Source organism: Micromys minutus (genome assembly GCF_963924665.1).
Source record: "Micromys minutus genome assembly, chromosome: 26".
NCBI classification, from domain to species: domain Eukaryota; kingdom Metazoa; phylum Chordata; class Mammalia; order Rodentia; family Muridae; genus Micromys; species Micromys minutus.
The window spans coordinates 7310252-7333914 of record NC_137961.1 but is presented as its reverse complement, the minus strand read 5'-3'; positions in this window follow the sequence as shown (position 1 = coordinate 7333914).

The window sequence follows — 23663 nt, the reverse complement described above, 5'->3', positions numbered from 1 at the left end:
TTAATAATCCAAGAGCTAGGAATATAGCCTTGTGGCAATTTTTGATATTCAAAGATCATTATATTTAATACTCAACAAGAAAACTCTGACTGTTTCCATGTTCTGTTCTGTTCTACATGTACTTTATGCTTATGGTAACTAATGGGATTTCAATGCATGCTATCAAACCTCTAAAAAATTAAGTACTGACAAAATATATTCATATAGTGTTATGCCAAAATGCTTTTAAAAATCTGTACATGTGTCTCTCTTTTTAAAATAAAGTTGTAAGAAAAAAAAAAAAGAGTTGTCATGTTCATCTTGTCTCTTCTCAGCAATAAAACCCCAGGACAGAAGCTGCTAACAGAGATTAAAGTGTTTTTGTGATAGGCCTGACCAATTTTGTTTCGAGTAATGTGGATTTTGAGTTTGGAAAGCAGTTCAGCTCTTCAAGTGGGTCTTAATGGGCCATACTATTAGGAACATGGAAGACAATGGTGCTGAGCATGATTTGAACTTTGGGGGTCTCGCTCAAAGCATTTCAGAGGAAAAGAATATTAGCATGTAGCCTAGAGACTATTCTTCAATATTCTATGTAGCTTCTTACTGTCTTTGTCCAAAAAAGTTCAAATAAAAACAACAAACAAACAAACAACAACAACTCCTAAACCCAAATCCTTAACTGAAGAGTTGTGGATTAACAACTTTGGCAGAGGAAGTTTCTACACACTCTAGTATTGACAGTAATATTTGGCTATTAGTTCTCATGTTTATGAAGATCTATAATGAATAGGAGCAAGCTGAGCAATGAGAAATACAAAATGTACAGTTTGAGAACAAACAGGACACTAGGATCTTTAATTGAGATAAGTCCTGTGTTTAAGGAGATAAATAGATTAAAGAAATGCCTGATGCTCAACAAAATGAAGAGGGTGATGACTTCAGAGAAAGACCCTCATCCAACTAAGCTTCCAACTTGTGAAAGGGAATTAAAGTTTAGGGCTGGGCGTGATGGAACATGCCTTTGTTCCCAGGACTGGGGGGGGGGGCAGATGCAGGCAGATCTCTGAGTTCAAGGCTAGCCTGGTCTACAGAGTGAGTTTCAGGACAGACAAGCTTAGGCAGTGAGGGAAACTGTGTAAACTAGAAAGCTGGTGAAATTGGATTTGAATGAGTGGGCATTTGTCATAGTGTTCCTCCATGAAGGTCTGGAGAACAATGAAGTTGTGAATATGAGGTCTGGGTTTCCTTGAAGAATCCAAGATGTTAGAGATGCCGGAGTCATGGAATACCTGCCAAAGAAAGCCAGTAACGGAGTGGAACCAGCCCAAGAGAAAGAAAGTGTACTGTAGTCAACAAAGACGAAGGGGTTGAAGATCTGAAGAGCACTTTGACCTCAGGCATGAGGATGGAGACTGGAGTTTGACCAAGCTGATTTCTGGTGTTATTTTGTTCCAGTGTCCTAAGGTTTCTATTGCTATGAAGAGAAACCATGACTGCTGCAACTCTTATAAAGAAAAATATTTAACTGAGGCTGTCTTACAGTTTCAGAGGTTTGATTGGTCAATTATCGTCATGGTGAGAAGCACATGCTGGAAGATGTGATGCTGGAGAAGGAGCTGAGTTCTCCATCTTGATCTGCCGACAGAAGAAGGAGACTGGTAGGAGTAGCTTGAGCATATATGAAACCTCAAAGCTCACCTTCACAGTGACACACTTCCTGCAACAAGACACACCCACTCCAACAGGGCCATACTTTCTAATGGTGTCAGTCCTTATGAGCCAAGCATTCAAACACGTGAGTCTGTGGGGACCGTACCTATTGAAACCACTACATCCAGCATATCCTTACTGCTTCCTTTCCTCCATTTTGAAATGGTAATGTAAATCCTGTGCCACTCTGTGTTGGAATTAGCTCATCTGCTTTTTAGTTCTGATTTTACAGGAGTTTATGGTTAAGAGATTGGCGTGATTCTTCAAAGAGACTTTGAGCCTTGAAATTTTAAACATTGTTGAAACTGTGACAGACTATGGGGGCCAGGGAGTGGAATGTGATGGTTTGACTGAGAATAGCCCCTACGTGCTCAGAGGGAGTAGAATTATTAGGTGGTGTGGCATTGTTGGAGGAAGTGTGTCACTAGGGGTGGGCTTTGAGGTTTCAAATGCTCAAGCCAAAGCTAGTGTAACTCTCTCTCCTGGCTACGTGCCTATCCAGATGTAGAACTCTGGGCTACCTCTCCACTACTGTGTCTGCGTGTGTGTCTGCATGCCTCCTGCCAGATGTTTCTGGATCTGTTGCTTTTAGGTCTCTGCTCTGAGCTGTTTGTGTCATGTCTACTTCCTAGTCTGACCATTTCCTTTCTATGAGAATTTCATTTCCTCTTAATTTCAAAATGAGTACAACACTTAGCATTCGTAGTATTTAAATTTCATCAATATTTGTGCCCCTCCCAAAACTTTGAGCCTCTGTGAAACATAGTCATTCTGATAGCTTTCTGGGAAGTCTCAACATCTGTTTACTGCAGGGTTCTTCACATGCTGAACAGTCTCCTGGAGACTTCTTATCCTCTGAAATGGAGGAGGTAGATAACAAGCCTAACGGATAACTAAAGAAGCTTCATTTAGGTATAGCATATTCGTAAATAGTCTTTCTATGTGATGGTCTGGGACAACAAATGTGAGGCCTCAGGTTACAAACCATTACCAGTTTCTGTAATTCTCAGTAGGGAGGAGCGAATTTTGTTGTTCACAATATTCTAATCTCAGCAGAGGCTGTAAGCAATGTACTATGTTTGTTGGACAACTTTATGAAACATGTGGTGCTGCAAATTTCTGAATCTTTACTTTTATAATTTCTTTCCTTGAAAGCAACAATCAAACAATGTACACTGTTATATACATCTTAATAACATAGTTGATTAAAAAGTCAAGTAATATGGAAAAGTTACATCTATTTATTACTTATAAATTTATTTTTGAACCAGGGTCTTGCTGCATAAGTCTGGCTGGCCTTATATGTAAGGACATGTAAATCAGGCTGGTCTCAATATAAGGACCATGAGCTTTCATGCTTGGCTTCTAAATATATTTTTTTAATCTCCTGTTATGGTCACTGAGCAAGTGATATTTTGATTCGATTTTATGTGGGGTAAATTTACCTCTGAAGGATGTAAAGCAGAATTAAAAGAATATAGGCAGCGGGGAGAATTCAGACACTCTCCCTGAGACAACGGTTTCAGATACTAGAAAAAACGTGGAGTGGGTATCTACAGGACCAACAGGGGAAAGGAGGAGGACCCAGCAGCCAAACCAAATCCTAGGCCAGTACCTATTGATCAGACTACCAACTTTCGGGGTCTCCAGCGCCAAGGGACATGGCTGTTACTTTGCCTTTCTCATGCCTTGTTTTTCTGTTAAATCTGGATTTTTCAAATCTTTGTCAATATGAGGAATTCCCTAGATGACAAACAGAACCTCTGTCTCTTCTTTTAATTTTTAAATTTTAATTCACTATCATTACATCCTGACCACAGGCTCTCCTCCCTCCACTCCTCCCAGACCTTCCCACCCTCTCCTTCCACACTTCAGTCCTTCTCCCATTCTCTTCAGAAAATGGGACGCCTCCCATAGATATTAGCCAGTCTTGACATATCAAATTGCATTAAAACTCGACGCATCTTTTTTTTTTTTTTTTTCTACTATGGCTAGACAAAGTAGTTCAGTTAGGGGTAAAATGTCTGAAAGGCAGGCTACAGAGTCAGAGAGAGCTCTTATTGTTAGGAATCCCACATGAAGACACCCCTGCACAACTGTTACATATTTGCAGGGGCCTAGGTTCATCCCATGTTTGCTCTCTGTTTGAAGGTTCAGTCTCTGTGACGCCCTATTGGCCCAAGTGAGTTGATTCTGTAGGGTAGGGTTTCTTGTAGTGTCCTTGACCTCTTTGGTCCTACAATCAGGATTTCAAAATAAAGTTTCCTTCAGTGGTTACTCAGGGTATGGTTAATCAGCTATCTTACAATATATGTGATTTCACCAAAAATATATCTTTCTTCTTGGTGATCAATTGTTTTTTTTTTTTTTTTTACATTAATGATAACACGTCTTTGGGCATGTTGTTTGATATTTGATGCTCCATGTACAAAGTGCAGGCAGCGCAACACTTTCTGTAGTTCAGTTAACTAGAGCTTTAGAGCTTCTTCCTGTGCATAATGTGATATAAAATGACATGACAGACTTATTATAACACAATTTTATACACACAATAAATATGCACACACAAAGAAATAGAGGGCACAAAGTGAGAGAGAGAGCAAGGAGGGGAGTGTATGGGAAAGGTTGAATGTAGGAAAGGAGGAAATTATATTTAATATAATAATGTATAATAAAATAATATATTTTAATTAAGAAAATGGTTGATGGTGGACCTTTGATAATCTCCCAAGTTTCAGCTTTCCCAGGCATGTGAAGTTTTCTGTTGTTGTTTTTTGTTTGTTTGTTTTTAGCCTCCTAAGCTTTTACTTTCTTTCTAAAACAACTTTTTTCCCCCCACTGTTTTCTGATGACTGGAGCTTGCTCTCAAGAAATACACCACACACCAACCGTGGTGTAGAATTTAGTTTTTCATGATTGGTTGAGGCTGAAAGCAATAGTGCATAAGCCCAAATGTTAGAAGGTGTTTTAAGAGGCACATGACATACATATATTAAGGTAATAGTAGTGGCTTTTGAGAGGCACATGACATACATGTATTAAGGTAATAGTAGTAGATTTCCACTGGGGCTTATAACCTCAGGGCTTACTGTTGCTTATTAATTTATTAGTCCTCCCTTAAGATGTGAACTTCCCCATTTGGGCGGGCCATGAATTCAATTTGAAAGTTGTGATTGGCTTCCAGTTTCTGCCTGTGCCTAGAGCTGACCTGGTGCCAGAGCCCTCTGTACCCAGAACCCCCTGGGAGAGAGCCAGTCTCTTAGGAGTCCTGACACATCTGAGAGCACAGGGAAGCCTACCACTCTGCTCCAACTCCTGGCCCAAGAGGAACCAGCCTAGAGCACTCAGGACTTAGAGACGGAGGAGCTGTCGGGGGCAGGATCCTTTTACTTTCTGTCTGTACCCTGTGCTGACTCTGTGCCATAGCTCTCTCTACAGAGACCCTGCTGGGAGAGAACTGGTCCCCCAGAAGTGGTGACACACAGGTTTACAGGAGGGTCAAGCCACTGTCAGAATCAGAAAGACCAGCTAACACCAGAGATAAGTAGATGGCAGAAGGTAAGTCCAAGAACCTAAGCAACAGAAACCAAGGCCAGTTTCCCCACCACAGCAAGTCCTGGATACCACAACACACTGTAAAAGCAAGATTCTGGTTTAAAATCAGAACTCATGATATTAGAGGACTTTAAGAAGGTTATAAATAGCTCCCTTAAAGAAATACAGGATGACACAGGTAAATAGGGAGGAGGCTTTAAAGAGGAAACACACACACACAACACACACACACACACACACACACACACACACACACACACACCAGAAAAATTCTATAGATAATTGCAGGAAAACATGATCAAATAGGTGAAGAAATTAAAAAAAAAATCAGGATCTAAAAATGGAAATAGAAACCATAAAGAAATCACAAAGGGAGACAACCCTGGAGATAGAAAACCTAGGAAAGAAATCAGAAGTCATAGATAAAAGCATCACAAACAGAATACAAGAGATAGAAGAAAGAATTGCAGGGGCAGGAAATACCATAGAAAACATTGGCACAACAGTCAAAGAAGATGTAAAATGCAAAAAGCTTCTAGCCCAGAACATCCAGGAAATCCAGAACACAATGAGAAGACCAAATCTGAGGATAATAGGTATAGAAGAGAGCAAAGATCCCTACCTTACAGGGCCAGTAACTATCTTCAACAGTTATAGAAGAAAAGTTCCCTAACATAAAGAAAGTTATGTTCATGAAAATACAAGAAGCCTACATAACTCTGAATAGATTGGACCAGAAAAGAAATTCCTCCTGTCACATAATAATCAAAACACTAAGTGCACAAAACAAATAAAAATATTAAAAGCAGTAAGGGAAAAATTCAAGTGACATACAAAGGCAAAAATAACAGAATCACACCAGTCTATGAAAACTAGAAGATCCTGGGCAGATGTCATAAAGATCCTAAGAGAACACAAATGCCAGCCCAGGCTACTATATTCAGTAAAACTCTCAAAAGCTATAGCTAGAGAAACCAAGATATTCCATGACAAAACCAAATTTATACAATATCTTTCCAAAAATGCAGATCTACCAAGGAAAATAAATGGAAAACTCCAACAGAAGGAGGGAAACCCTATTAAAAAATGGGAGACAAAGCTAATTCTCAACTGAGGAATACCGAATGGCTGAGAAGCGCCTAAAGAAATGTTCAACCTAGGAACATTTACTCACTACAAAGGGTACATATATACAGGAACGAACTCTACTAATAAAGCTCTGAAACATTAAGACTACACAGTCTAGTTGAACAACAGTTTGGGTTTCATCCCAAGCACTCTTCTGGCCCTGAACACATCAATAACACCAAATTAGAGCATTTCTGTTTCTGTCTCCTCAATACCTCAGGCCTAATCATCAACACTGAACTGATGAGTGCCTTGCAGGTGGCTGTTAAAAATGTCAGTGTCTTCTACTTCTGCGGTCTCATTCCACTTACTGTGCTTTTATAGAAGGCAGTGAAAGGGAGTCAGAGAAAACCAACTCCAGTTTCGGATTAAGGTGTGCCATTGAAGTGCTGCTCTTAGATTCTTCTGTGGACTCTTTCATTCAGGCCAGTGGCTGGCATTTTCTATGCCCCCCTTACAGAGTAGTTTGGCATTTTGTCATCATCAGCTCATTTCAAAGGCACAAAATTTTAAACCACAGTAAAGCAAGGAAAGGTGTTTCGTTGTTGTTGTTTGTACGTATGATGAAGAGATGAAAGCTAATCTGCCCCCATCTCTGCATGAATCCTTGGCATCAAATCCTGTGGTCTCTTGTCCCTGTGCCAAGCTAAATGGCCAGCACTCCCTTCCCCCAACCCCCAACCCTGTGCAGATGCCTCTGGCCTTTGAAGAAGGCAGACAAAAGGCAGAAAAAATCCTAGCCTCTGTGTCTCAGGGTTTACTCCTGGTGCTGAAACTAGCACCCCCTTCCATGCTAAATCTACCAAGCCAGCACTTCCCCAGGGCAGATGGCTCTGGCCTTTGAAGGCAGAAATTAGTGTCCTTGAGGTGATAGGGCTCCCACTCTTGAACTACAGGAAAGAGGCAATTAAGTGTTCCCAGACAGCTGTGACGGGTTTGTAAAAATACACTAGCCTCCAGTAACAGAAGGAGTTATTTCTTCCCAGGTCAAAAAGGTCCTTTTCCATTTGCATGGTTCTACCTCACTGTCTAAACAAATGGTTTATATTTTGAAGGATGGCGCTCCTTTACCCTCTACTCAATTATGTAACACAAAGGCTAGAGATTATGCATTCTTCTATCTGTACCCCAAACCCCTAGACATGAGCATCGTTTTCCAATCCTGTGGAGCAGGGAAGGTTTTCATCTGGGTCCAGACTTGTACAATAAAGACTCTTTTTGTGTTTACATAAGTATCACAATTTCTCTCAGTCTCCTGGAGCACCCGACAACTGGGTATAACAATAACTATATGGGAACTATCCCAAACTACTTTGGCTACATTCTGTTTTGTTAGTGGAAACCCCCACTATCTTTATTTTTTTGATATAAAGAGCCTTAAATGGAAGAATTTTTGGTGTGCTATTAAATTATACTTGTGTAGAGTAACTCTGATTAATGTATTCAATTTAAGTAACTTAGATGGTATAGAGAGTTAGAAGAAGTTCCCGAAGAGCTGAATGATTAATGACCAATGCCACATGCTCAACAGCCCCAGGCACAGCCCACCTACTGTTCCATATTGGATTAACGGCAGTGTGTTCAATTAACACTGGTTGTATAATATGAGAAAGGATGCTTGTAAAATGATTAATGTCAATATAGAGAATGTCTGATAATGGGATGTAATAATGATAAAGATGGAATTAGACTTGAGTCTTGTATCTCTCTAGGAAAGTATAACTCACAGCAAATAGTAGGTAGAAATTTTTCTTTCTGCTTTTCCACATATTTTTGGATTATAGGATAAGGTTATTAATAACTGAATAACTGGCTGTAAATGTTGATAGCAAGGCATGGTGCTGGAAACACAGCACAGTTCACAGTGATTCTTGATGTTCGGTCATTGTATACACTTGCTGTTTCATCCATACAGTACTTGATAGATCTAGAAATTAAGGAAAACAAGTCTATGTCCTTTGTCTTCTATTCTACAGCTAATAAATTGTAAGGCTGAAATTAATGTCTATCTACCTTAGTTCTATGCCAAAATCTGGGATGTATCCTGCTCCATCTGAATTACATTGCAGCATCTGTTGTTTGATTTTCTGTTATAGGAGCAGAACATTTCTTAGATTATATCCTTTCACAAGTCAGAAACTTGCCTAGGGGGAGTTTCTTTTTTTTTTTTTTTTCTCTAAGAACACCCTTCACTTCATTTCAAACCATGTTCAGCCCCTCCTTGATGACTCTAATGTCCTTTAACAATTGCATCTTTCCTTCCAACAAAAGTCTTAGCTACAACATTAAGATTCCAGCATGTTTCTTCCCCAAACTATATTTTGTGCTACTTTCTGACCCTATTTGCTATTTTTCTGTTTAAGTGTGGTTACAAGTAACCACACAACAAAGCCAATATTTCTTTAAATTTTTCCACCAAGAAAATAATCCTCTAAGCTTAAATTTAGTCTCAGTCAAGTTCTTAGGGCAGAGGAAGAGATTAGCCACATTGCTCCTTTTTTTGTTATTCAAAATATCATATACACACTCACTAGCTCAATTGGAAACATTGTTTTTCTCTGTAACTTCTTGAGCTGGGACTCAATAGTCCATTTCTTATCACTGTTATCACTGTCTTTGAGGCTCCTACTATGGTCCATTAATTTCTGCTCACAGCATTTAATAACTGTTATAGAGTCAAGTCTAACATTCTCTCACATTCCTAAAACAAAACAGAAAGGAGAAAAGAACAAAACACCCCAAATCAAGAGTAGGTTCTTTACAGCAACACCTACTCCCTGGTACCAAATTCTATATTAGTTATATTTCTTTTGCGATGATGAAAGAATTTATCCAATAGAATTTATAGAAGAGTTTATTTTGTGTTAAGGTCCATAATGGAAGGGGCATCAGTCTTGATGGTTGGATCTGGAAGCTGAGAGTTGACATCTTGAACCACACGTAGAAGACAGGGAGAGCTAACGTAATGACATATGGCTTCTGAAACCCCAAAGATCTGCCCTGGTGTCACACTTCTTCCAGCAAGGCCTCTCTAGATAGTATCAATGATTGGCAACCAAATATTTAATGCCTGAGAATTAAGACAGGCATCTCATGTAAATCACATAGTTCTCTACAAAACAACTTCTTAATGTTGAAGATTAAAAAATCTTCAAAACTACATGACTACAAACATAATCAAGAAAGCATGTTTTAAGATTAGCTAAGTTATATGCATTGTCATCACCGATTTATCCATGAGTATCTTGCATATACTATTAAATCTTGATCACATTTACGCAGTGTTATGCTTTCATTAAATAGGACTATATAGCAGAGATAAATTCCACAGTTCAAGTCCCAGGGTCTTTCTTCCAGACTGAGTTCTGAACTCCTTTTTCAAATTTATTAGGTATTCCAATATTACTCTGAATGACCTGTAGAAACTGTCTTCACACACAAAAATTAATGCACTACTCCATTGTTATTAATTCCGCCTTGTTTTGGAGGAACAGAAGATAGAAATTCCGGTGCTTACTGTTCAGGCCAAACCATCAAGAGCGTTTTCCTATGCCACACTGCCAGCACTAAGCAATCATCTCCAGTATTAGTCTTCAGTGCCTAATTAAAGCAATTAGTGTCACCTCTGCAATCATATATCGCACAGCATGCTCAATAGGGTAGTAATTAAATAGATACCAACATCATTGATTTGCATTAGTGAGGACTCTCTTTTCCACTAAATTTCTCTAATTCCATCAAAACAAATCTCAGCTGTCTGTGTGCCTGATCCTTATTTCATGAAGAAGGGCTGAGGTACTCTGCTACATCTTAATTCAAAATTAACGACACAACTTTTCAAAATCAAGGATAGTAAGATGCAAACGATTAAAAGATTAGAACCAAGTTCCATGACTATTATCTTGTGTGGTGCTTTAAATGGGATTCTCCTGCCCCCCCCCCCCCATATTCTTGGGCATCTGAAAACCTGGCTTTCAGTCATTTACACCGTATGGATAGGTTTACGTAGAGTGGTCTTGGAGAGTCACTTTGAATCTTGAGCTTACAAAGCTGTATGTTGTTTCCAGTATGATTTCTCTGCTTCCTTTCTGTGGCTTGAGATGTGGACTCTTACCTGCTACGCCAGATGCTTGTCATTTGTCATCTCTGCTCTGCCACCATCTAGGATTATCCCCTGAGATACAGTAAAGCCAAATAAACCTTTGCTTTCATAAGAAAGGTTGCCTTGGTCATGACGCTTCAGACATCGGATCATTTGCACTGTGATACGGTGGTTGTGAGAAGATGGAGGCCAAGGAAAGGGGCAGGGTGGTTTAAATAAGACATTCCACGAAAGTCTCGTGCATTTAAGTCCGCATTTATTTCTTCAGTTATTGGTAGGGTTTTGGGAGGCTTAAGGGGCATGGTCTTGATAGCGGAAGTGTGTTACTGAGGATGAGCCTTTGTGATTTCAAAATCCAAAGGTCATTTCCAGTTAGTGCTCTCTGTTTGGAGCCCTATGCACTATCTAGTGAGCACTAGGTTCCTGTATTCTGCCCATGACTGGAAGGTCCTGTTGTTGAACCCTGGTCTTAGCTAGTAAGGATTGTCATGCCAAAAGCCACAGTAGGCGTATAAGTGTCAGAGGTACATTTCTCAGAGTCCTGGAGGCAGTCATGGGGTGGTACACATGAGGGCTCATTCCTAGCTGAGAGACAGCAGTTTCTCACTGTTCGGAGGCCTCAGGATGGAGATGTTTTTCATTCTGGCTCATGCCACTCATCCTAGAGGAAGCAACAATGGTGATGAGTAGCAATGGAAGAATTTTAGTCATGATGGACATTTTAGGAAGATAGAAAAGTCATTTAAAGGTGACCTATTCATTTTTATTATACATATATATTCATGTGTGTGTGTGTGTGTGTGTGTGTGTGTTTCTCATGTACGTATGTGCACCATGTAAATTGTTAGAGCCATTGGAGACCAAAAGATTGGGTCAGATACCATTGAATTGAAGTTAGAGATGGTTGTATGACTCCTTTTGGATGCTGGGAACCAATCCTGAGTCTTCTGAAAGAGCAAAAAGTTCTTTAAACTGTTGAGCCCTACCCCCTACAGACACTTATTTTGTGTGAGACTTTTCCCAGATTGACACACACACACACACACATTCCTCTACTCACCTCAAAAATGGGGTTCTCGTGAATCTTGGAAGTTTCAGCTTTACCAGATAGGTGATCTTTGTTTACTTTCTGAGACCCCTGGGTTCACTCATTCCATCCTGAGGAAGAAATGATTCATGAGGAACGAATGATTCATTTCAGAGGAAACAGTTATACAACAGCACCTCCATTCATCTTAAGATATTGATAATAGATTTAGGCTGAAAGACTTAGGGAGATAGTGATAGTGATAGATTAAGTGAACATCTTTACCAAACCTTGGTCCAGGTAATTTTTCTCTGCCCTTCTATAAATGTTGTCAGGAGAAATCCTTGTTACTTTTAAAGACCAATCTGGTCCCCATGAGATAATCCCTTCTGCTTGGTGGAGACAGGTGCTAATCTCTCTGTGAGGCTCTGCTATTCCTGGAATTCAAAGGGACTGCAGGTTAAGATGGGACCTTTGAGTGTCTTTTCTCAACCTGGGACAGAACACTGAAGTCTGACGATAAGACGACCCAGTTGCTCTTTGTGCATTTAGTCTCAGGGAAGGATGAACCAGTGCTTAGATAGACTTTTGAGTGACATTCTTACATATCCTGTTAGTGTCAAGAGACAGAAGGAGAAGGCAGAGCTGCTCAGCCATCCCACAGTCAAAACTGTTCTTGTCTGAATAATAATAATAATAATAATAATAATAATAATAATAAAAGTAAAACTTTGCAGAGAGATGGGCAAAGGTGTATGTGAAGGAAAAGGCTTTCTCCTTAGGTCCAAGAATCCTATTTGAGGTATGAAACAAACATGCCATTCTCAATAAAGAAGAAAGAGGATTAAAAAAAAAGAATTGAAAACCTACTTGTTCACTTCATTGTTCATTTAAGAGCACACACACACACACACACACACACACACACACACACACACACACACACACGAGGCCCTAGTGGTTGCTGCTTCTGTGTGTTTCTATGTTTCTATGAGCTTTGCTCAATTGTTTTAGAGTGCCCTATTCTCCTGTTATATGCTCACAGCTCCTTTGGCTTCTTCGTGGAGTTCTTTGAGCTCTAAGGGAAGTTTTTGATGGAGACATCTCATTTAGAGCTGTGTGTTCCAAGGCTCTTTCTGCATAATGCCTGACTGTGGGTCTCTATATTTGCTCCCATGTTCTTATGTGATGTGGGAGGAAGCCTTTCTGATGATGAATGAATAAGGCTATTCATGAATAAGAATTGATCTATGTGTACAGCAGAATATCATTATGATTCATTTTATTATTACTTTTAAAAGCATCAATAATGTTTAGTTTTACCCTAGGTCTCTGGCCTATCTAGTTTCTGGTTTTTGGTCACCAAAGCAGTGTGACCTGTGGGTTCCCAGCTCATGGAGTAGTAGACCTTAAGGCTAAACAGACATTGGTTTATTATTATGGTCACCCAATGCTAGACAAAAGCCACTTAAGAGAAAGTGAGAATTTATTTTATTCACATTTTCAGAAGATTTAGAAATCATGGAAGGGGAGACACTGTAGCACAAAGATATGTTATTCATGGCAGTCAGGAAAGTGAGTGGACCAGCTCACATCAGCAGTTGACAGTGAGGAAGAGGAAAGGAGAAGAAGAGGGAAAGGGAACACTAAAGAATGGGCATAGTCCCTCCAAATTCACCCTGGATGAATGCTTCTTTTCTCCATCTAGGTAACATCTTCTAAAGATTCTAGACTCTCCCCAACTAGCGCTAAATCGCCGTAACAAAGAATTCACAACACAAACATTTAGAGGCATTTTATATTCAACCCCAAACACCAAGGCAAAATTGGATCTTTGCCACTGGAGACAAGACAATTCTGTTTATTGACTCATGGGCTTACTACACTTACGCCTCCAAATTCCCACGTGGAACATGTTGTAGTGACACACATTAAAACAAGTTAGTGTCTGCATGCTGTGACTCTCATTGTCCCTCCAGAAAATACATATGGGAGACCAAATGATACTTAGCAAGAACAATTAACACAACATGATGTTCACACTTACTAGGCAAATATCCACAGCTATATAGCGCAGTCCACCTAACACAGGGCACATAACTGAGTCGGGATGGTCTTAGGACTCTATCCCTTGTAGGGCATGTGAGACCTTGTTACCAGACAGGCATGAGAACTGGTAAGGTTGACCGAGGCCAGATCTTATGAATCTTAGAATGGAGAACAATGGGAGTGGAGGCATTCCTTGCCTACTTCATCTTGCTCTGGACCATGTAACTATAATACTTCACTGAGAAGACCATGGTAGTCGGTCACATAGCATAAAAACCAGAGCTTCTCCATGTGATTGGGCTATCTAGTTAGGTCCTAAACATTCAGCCGATGATCTTTCCTTCCTGGGCATTCCTTCCAACAGAAGCTATACCCTGGTTGACCCTGAGTAAAATGTATGCATCCATATCCATTATCAAATAAAGCAATATAAACAAACAAGGATGGTCTCTTCATTAAGGATCACCGCAGGGAAGGCTTTCATCTTGACTCTTGAAGGCTTCTCCTTCAGCCCCCCTATACTCTCTCAGCACTCACTCCACATCAAACCCAGGTTCTTCCTTCTTCCTGACAGGCAAGTAGACAGCCTGAGGGGAAGCATGGACCAGATACCCCTGTTCCTGACTCCCAGGGGCAGGATGGCCACACCCAGGTACACAGGAGACCAGAAACCATTTGTCCCAGACCTTGATGCTTTCCCACTCTGAGAAAACAGACTGAGGACTACCTTTGATGGATTCTGCTCTGTTTTCCCTGAGCTGCAGAGTGGAGACACTCTGGGGACACAGGCAGCAAGGCAGGAAATACTTAGATGGCCCAAGAGTCCTTAATAAAACTCACAGTGGTAGGACATTAAGGCACGGAGCCACATGGGAGACTGAGTTATTGAAAATCTGCCTTTGAAGAGGATTATGAGAAACCTGGTCTATGTTTTGTTTCCTTTCTGTTGTTTGTTATTTGTTTTGTTTTCTGCCCATAAATGAAAGGATTTGGGTTGCAGGATATTTGATAACACTCTAGAACCCACAATTGTGTTATTTACTGACAACAACCTGTTTCTAGTTGTGTTATTGCTCAGTACTAGCACATGCCTTTAATCTAAGAGCTTTCTGTTTATTGTAAACAGGATTAAATAAAGTCACCCATAGGTCAAGAGACAGAGCAAGCAACCCATTGTCAGGGAATAAACATAGAAAAAAAAAAAAAAAAACTATAGAGAGTGAGAGGGAGTCAGAAGGACAGATTGAGAGAGGTACGGAAGTAGAAGGGGGTGGGGAAAACTCAATTTGAAGGGTTGTTGAGACAGAATAGAGAAGGTGAGTTTGTTTCTTCTTTTGTGGTGTTAGCTGAGGAACAAGCTTGTGGGGGTGCTTTGCCTGCCTCTCTAAGCTACCAGGAATGCATGGCAGCCTCTGGTTCCTGAGTCTTTACTACTAAAATCTAACATTTGAGATTCTGTTAAAAATAAAATCTGGTATTCCAACACATGTCACAGATACACAGGCAAACTAGCACACCATCAGATTTGGTAAGGCACCTGGGAAGTCCTCAAGGGGAGAGTCAAGGATGGAGAATGCCATAATATGAGGCACTATGACCGTGCATAGTACTGCTTTAGATGACTTGAAAATAGGAGCAGAAAATGCAAAGCTAAATGGCTTAATTTGGCTTAATATCAATTATGCTTCATAGACACAATGGCTTTCTGTACTCTCTCCAAAAAAAAAAAAAAAAAAAAAAAAAAAAAAAAAAAAGAGTTTTAGAGATACGAGAAAAATAAAAATATAAAAATATATTGATAAAACACAAGTCTTTGAAAGATTTATAAATAAAATAAGATACTCAGACACAGACAGAGGAAATTAGATAAGAATCCACTGTGTCACTACTTGATGAAATGGAAGAGGTGAGGCCCATGTTGTTAGGAAACCAATCTTAGTTTACCCCATTAGTATACAAGACCAATAGGCAAGAAAACAATAGGCACATCAAAGGTTATGGAGAAATTAAACGGAATTCTACAGACCTGTTAGATTTGAGGAGATGTAAGGAAGTAGTGTTTCTTATGGTATGCATTTATCCTATAGGATGCAGATATTAAACTCATGGGCAACCTGGAACAGCATTATCTGCAAAGACTGGATACAACTGGCAATAGCAATGTTGGAACCTAGTTCTCGGTTACAGTGGTGGACATGGGGGGAAAGAGGAAGCTACAGTCATAGAAAATGAAATGGGTGTGCAGCTAACCATTGGACTGAGCATGGGCACGCCAATGGAGGAATTAGAGAAAGGACTGAAGGAGCTGAAGGGGTTTGCCACCCCATAGGAAGAACAACATTATCAATCATTAGCAAGCAGAACACCCACTCCCCTAAGCTCACAGGGACTGTACCACCAACCAAAGAATCTACATGGAGGGACAATGGCTCCAGCCACATATGTAGCAGAGGGTGGCATTGTCTAACATCAATAGAAGGAGAGGCCCTTGGTCCTGTGAAATCTCTTGTCTTCAGTGTAGGGAAATGCCATGGTGGTGAGGTGGGAGTGGGTGGGTGGGAGGGGAAGCATCCTCATAGAAGCAGGGGGAGGGGGAATGGGAGAGAGGGGAAGCCAGAAAAGGGGACAACATTTGAAATAAAAGTACATCAAATAGCCAATAAAAAGGGGAAAAAAAGAAAATGAAATAGGGCCAGAGGTATTGCTATATCACAAGATTAGTTACTAGGTGAAGGTTCAATACTCTGAGTTACAGAGGCAGCTGAATTTGATGATGAAATTTTGGTGTTATGTCATTTAGGATCTTTAAACGATGAGGGCAAAATTGAAGAACCAGGAAAGAGGTCTGAATCATTTACTAAACTTATACAAGGCCCAAAAGAAGCCTTTCTATCTTTTTGCAAAGGATGACTTCAACTGTAAATAGAACAGTATTAGATTCAGAAGTCAGAAAAATACTAATTGGATTTTGAAATGGTAACTCAGAATGCAAAAGGGTAATCAGACCTTTGTACATAAGATTACCACCAATAGATGAATGGGTTAAAAAACAGCTCATACTGGATCTCACATTTACAATGCTACTCTGATAAGAGAAATAATTTCTAAAGTATTAAGAAAAATCATCATGCCATGTTTTAATTGTGGTAAGCAAGGTCATTTGAAAAGGGATTGTAGGCAAGGCATTTCTAGAAACAATATTTTTTCTTGACATAATCTTAAAAGAAAGTCCCAGGCTTCTGGAGTATGCAGAAGGTGTGGCCCAGGCTAGCATTGTACTAATAAATGCTGATCAACAAGGGACAGGCAAGATAACCCTTTGCCACTGTGAAATGCCTTAAGGAGTCTCAAGCAGACCCTGATATCAAATGCAATTCAGACATTTCCTGTCAGCATTGGAGAAATCCAGCAATAGAACAATTAAAAAATTTATTGCCCATTGTTAAAAACAACATTGCTCTGAATATAATCAAAGATAGAACAGTTTCAATAGATCAAACAAAAAATTCAGTAGAGACAAAAACAAAACAAGACAAATATTTTTGCAAACTGCTATAAATGATCAGAGACCGAAGGTAAAAATAAAAATGAACGGCATTGGAATAGAAGGTTTAGTAGACACACAAGCAAATGTAAGTATTTTACCAAAATTTTGGAATCCAGATTGGCCTCTTTAGGACATATTTATTCAACTTCTAGGAATTTGAACTTCATATCAGGGCGCAGAACAGGGCTCGGCCCATCTGCCACATGGACCAGCTGTTCCCAGAGATAAAGGCCTGGTGAGAAGGGGATCTGAGTATCCAGGGGGCAGAAAGATCTCTGATGAGTGCGCACGGAAAGGGTGCCCCTGCCCTGCCTGATCCAGGGACCAGGAACCCAGCATTGGGAACTCTGTTTCCACCCGGTGGCTTTGGGACACAGAACAGGGCTCTGGCCATCTGCCACCTGGACCAGCGGAGATCCAGGGACACAGGCCAGGTACAAGGGAAAGGCAAGAACATATCACTGACAACAAGATGGCAAGAGGAAAGCAAAAGAGCATATCCCAAGGAAACCAAGACAACCTAGCAACACCAGTACCCAGCTTTACCATCACAGCAAACAGTGGAATGCCAAACACTCCAGAAAATAAAGACGCAGACCTAAAATTGTACCTCAAGAATATGATAGAGATCCTTAAACAAGAATGGGAGGAAAAGCAAAAAGAATCAGAAGCTTTTAAAGAGGAAACAAGAAAAACACTCAAAGAACTCAAAGAACTAGAGGAAAACAGAACCAAAGAGATGAAGGAATGGAAGAAGGAATTTAAAACAGAAATTGACACAATAAAGAAAACACTAAAAGAGATAACCCTAGAGGTAGAACACCTAAAAAAGAAATCAGGAGTCACAGATACAAGCATTTCCAATAGACTACAAGAGATGGAAGAGAGAATCTCAGGGGCCAAAGTCAACATTGAAAACATAGACAAAACAGTCAGAGAATATGCAAAAACCAAAAAGCTCCTAAACAAAAATGTCCAGGAGATCCAGGGCACAATGAGAAGACCAAACCTAAGGATAATAGGAATAGAAGAGGGAGAAGAATATCAACTAAGAGGCACAGTAAATATCTTCAACAAAATTGTAGAAGAAAACTTCCCTACCCTTAAGAATGAGATGACCACGAGCATAAAAGAAACTTTCAGAATTCCAAATAGGTTGGACCAGAAACGAAATTCCTCCTGACACATAATAGTCAAAACACCAAGTGCCCAAAGCAAAGAAAGAATGCTAAAAGCAGCAAGGGAAAAAGGTCAGGTAACATATAAAGGCAGACCAATCAGAATCACACCTGAATTCTCAACAGAGACTATGAAAGCTAGAAGAGCCTGGACAGACATCATGTAGACCCTAGAGAGCACAAGTGCCAGCCCAAGCTGCTATACTCAGCAAAACTATCAATCATCATAGATGGAGAGATGAAGATATTTCAAGACAAATATAAATTTACACAATATCTGACCACAAAGCCAGCACTACAACAAATTATAGGTGAAAAACCCAATACAATGAGGGGAACTACATCCTAGTAAAAACAAGAAAACTCCTAAGCAAGAAAACCAAAATAAGAAAAAGACAAAGACACAACTCAACCTACAAAAGCAATAATAGCAGGAAACAGAAACAACTATTCCTTGATATCTATTAACATACATGGACTCAACTCCCCAATAAAGAGAAATAGGCTATCAAACTTCAGACTAGATACATAAACAAAATCCAGCATTTTGCTGCATACAGGAAACTCATCTCAGAGACAAAGACAGACACTATTTCAGAGTAAAAGGTAGGAAGAAAACTTCCAAGCAAACAGCCCCAAGAAGCAAGCAGCCCCAAGAAGCAAGCTGGAGTGGCTATTCTAATATCGAATAAAGTAAATTTCCAACCAAAAGTTATCAAAAAAGATAAGGAAAGACACTTTTTACACATTACCGGGGAATTCTCTCAGGAGGAACTCTCAATCCTTAACATATATGCTCCAAATACAAAAGCACCCACATTCATAAAAGAAACCCTTCTAAAGCTCAAAAAATACATTTTACCCCACACAATAATAGTGGGAGACTTTAATACCCCACTCTCTCCAATGGACAGATCATGGAAACAGAAACTGAACAAGGACATTGTAAAACTAGCAGAGACTTTGAACCAACTAGAATTAATAGATATCTACAGAACATATCATACTAAAGTAAAAGAATACACCTTCTTCTCACCACCCCATGGCACCTTCTTGAAAACTGACCACATATTTGGACACAGAACGAGCCTCAATCGATATAAGAAGATTGAAATACTCCCACGCATTCTTTCAGATCACCATGGTCTACGGCTGGTCTTTAACAAGAACAAAGACAACAAAATGCCCACATACACATGGAAACTAAACAATGCTCTGTTAAACGATAGTGGGGTCAAAGAAGAAATAAAGAAAAAAATTAAGGATTTTCTAGAATTCAATGAAAATGAAAACACAACATACCCAAACCTATGGGATGCAATGAAAGCAGTACTGAGAGGAAAACTCATAGCCCTAAGTGCTTCCAAAAAGAAACTAGAGAGAGCATACATCAGCAACTTGACAGCACAGCTAAAAGCCCTAGAACAAAAGGAAGAAGATACACCCAAGAAGATATAGACGGCAAGAAATAATCAAAATTAGGGCAGAAATAGACCAAATAGAAACAAAAAGAACCATCAAAAGAATCAACAAAACCAAGAGCTGGTTCTTTGAGAAAATCAACAAGATTGATAAACCCCTAGCCAGACTAACTAGAGGGCAAAGAGAGTATACAAATCAACAAAATCAGAAAGGAATGTGGAGACATAACAACTGAAACTGAGGAAATTCAAGAAATATCAGATCCTACTACAAAAACCTATACTCCACAAAGTTGGAAAATCTGGAGGAAATGGATTAATTCCTAGACAGATACAAGATCCTAAATTTAAACCAGGACCAAGAAAACCATCTAAATAATCCCATAACACCTAAAGAAATAGAAAAAGTCATCGAAAGCCTGCTAACCAAAAAATGCCCAGGTCCAGACGGGTTCAGTGCAGAATTTTATCAGACATTTCTTGCGGACATAACACCAATACTCTCCAAAATATTCCACAAGATAGAATCAGATGGAATACTACCTAACTCATTTTTTTGAGGCTACAATAACCCTCGTTCCCAAACCACACAAAGACCCTACAAGGAAAGAGAACTTCAGACCAATCTCACTTATGAACATTGATGCAAAAATACTCAACAAAATCCTTGCAAACCGAATCCAAGAACACATCAATACGAACATTCACCATGACCAAGTAGGCTGCATTCCTGAGATGCAGGGATGATTTAACATAAGGAAATCCATCAATGTAATCCACCATATAAACAAACTCAAAGAACAAAATCACATGGTCATCTCACTAGATGCTGAGAAAGCATTTGACAAAATTCAAAACCCCTTCATGTTAAAAGTCCTGGAAAGAACAGGAATCCAAGGCCCATACCTAAACATAATAAAAGCAATATACAGCAAACCAACAGCCAACATCAAATTTAATGGCGAGAAACTTGAAGCAATCCCACTAAAATCAGGGACTCGACAAGGCTGCCCACTCTCTCCCTACCTATTCAACATAGTACTGGAAGTCCTGGCTGGAGCAATTAGACAGCAAAAGGAGATCAAGGGGATACAAATCGGAAAGGAAGAGATAAAAACATCACTCTTTGCCGATGACATGATAGTGTACTTGAGTGACCCCAAAAATTCCACCAGAGAACTCCTACAGCTGATAAACAAGTTCAGCAAAGTGGCCGGATACAAAATTAACTCAAACAAATCAGTAGCCTTCCTATACTCAAAGGACAAACATGTGGAGAAAGAAATTAGGGAAAAGATACCCTTCACAATAGTCACAAAACTATGAAATACCTTCGTGTGACTCTAACTAATCAAGTGAAGGACCTGTATGACAAGAACTTCAAACCTCTAAAGAAGGAAATCGAGGATGATCTCAGAAAATGGAAAGATCTCTCATGCTCATGGATTGAAAAGATCAACATTTTAAAAATGGCCATTCTACCAAAAGCAATCTATAGATTCAAAGCAATCCCCATCAAAATTCCAACCCAGTTCTTCATTGAGTTGGAAAGATCAATGTGCAATTTCATAATGAATAACAAAAGACCTAGAATAGCGAAATCCATCCTCAACAACAAGAAATCATCTGCGGGAATCACTATCCCTGACCTCAAGCTATATTACAAGGCAATTGTGCTGAAAACTGCATGGTACTGGTACAGAAATTGGCATGTGGATCAATGGAATAGAATAGAAGATCCAGAAATTAGCCCTCATGTATATGGTCACCTGATTTTTTACAAAGGAGCTGTAAACTTTCAATGGAAAAAGGAAAGCCTATTCAACAAATGGTGCTGTTCCAACTGGCACTCAGCATGCAAAAGAATGAAAATAGACCCTTTCTTATCTCCTTGTACAAAGCTCAAGTGTAAGTGGATCAAAGATCTCCACATTAAACCAGATACACTGAAACTATTAGATGAGAAAGTAGGGAAAACCTTAGAACACATAGGCACAGGACAAAATTTTCTGAACAAAACACCAATGGCTCAAGTTCTAAGGTCAAATATTAACAAATGGGACTTAATGAGATTGCAAAGTTTCTGTAAGGCTAAGGACATTGTCAAGAAAACAAAAAGGCAGCCAACAGAATGGAAAAAGATCTTTATCAACTCCACATCAGAGAGAGGCCTAATATCCAAGGTATACAAAGAACTCAAAAGCTAGACATTAGAGAATCAAACAAACCTATTAAAAATGGGGTACAGAGCTAAACAAAATGTTCTCAATTGAGGAATATAGAATGGCTGAGAAACATCTAAGGAAGTGCTCAACATCCTTAGCCATCAGGAAAATGCAAATCAAAACAACCCTGAGATTACCCCCCACACCAGTCAGATTGGCCAAGATCCAAAAGTCAGATGACAGCAGATGCTGGTGAGGTTGCGGAGAAAGAAGAACACTTTACTGTTGGTGGGGTTGTAAACTGATACAACCACTCTGGAAATCAGTCTGGCGATACCTCAGAAAATTGGACATAGTACTACCTAAAGACCCTGCTATTCCACTTCTGGGCATATACCCCAGAGACACTTTAATATACAACAAAGATACATGCACCACAATTTTCATAGCAGTTCTATTTATAATAGCCAGAAGCTGGAAAAAACCCAGATGTCCTTCAGTAGATGAATGGATACAAAAATTGTGGTACATTTATACAATGGAATACTACTCAGCCATCAGAAACAATGACTTAACCAAATTCCTAAGAAAATGGCTGCATCTAGAGAATATCATCCTGAGTGAGATAACCCACTCACAAAAGAACAGACTCAATATGCAGTCACTGATAATGGGATACTAACCCCAGAGGCTCGCATTGCCCCAGAAACAACTCACAGACAGTGTGAAGTCCAAGAGAAAAACAAAACAAAACAAAAAAAGTCATGGTCAATCCTTACACACCAAGAACACATTGACAAATTTCGGGTTATACCCTGTATTACATATACTTTTTGCTCACTGTAAAAATAAATATTTGTATTGATTGATATTTTCTACAACATTCTTTTCTTTCTGTTAAACTCTCTTAAATGTTTTTCTAAAGTCCTGGACAACCAGGGGACTAATCCCTGCAAATTTTTCACTGCCTTATTTACCATGTGGAAAGAGTTTGGTTAAATTCTGTGTACTAGAAACACTGTGCTTCTCCTTTAAAAAAAATTAATGTAGAACTTTATTTTGATTCTATATTTAATAAGGATTGTGCACCAGGTATTCTTTGGGGCTCTTTAAATGGAAGTATAAAGTTTGGATTAGTAAATATTAGTCAGTGGAACTAGGAAACCATTACTTTCATTGTTGGGCCATGGAAGAGCATGTCTCAGTCTAGAAAATCATAATCCCAACTTGATTTGCAATGCTCAGATGCCAAACTGAGTGCTATGTTCAGATGATGGTGAACCTGTAACTGAAATGGACAGATCAACAAAAATAAGTTCAGCAAAAAGACTCAGAAGGCAAAGAATAATGACATAAAATAAATAGCTTGAAAAGAATACTGAAAAAATGCTTAGCTTTGCAAATAACTACAGTCCATACAGAGAGTTTCATGTAATATTTCAAACAAGGCTACATTTCATGTGGATAGGTTTACTTGAATTAACTAAACAACTAATAAATTGTGTTAAAGATAATTGCCCTTCCTTTACATCTTGGGGATGGGTGCTGACATAGTCTACTGAGAATTAGAGGTTCTTTGCTCCTCATACTTAAACCAACTCTAAATAATCCCACTAGACACTGGAAAGGAATCCATTGTATCCTCCTCAACGAGAAGATCCACCTGTAAATGAACATGGTTTTCAAGATATCTTCAATCTGGCTGGCCAGACTTTTGCATATGGAGCCCAGTGATATAGGAGCCAAACATGAATTGCAACATAGCAAAACCAAGTGCACCATGAACCTTTATTTAAAGA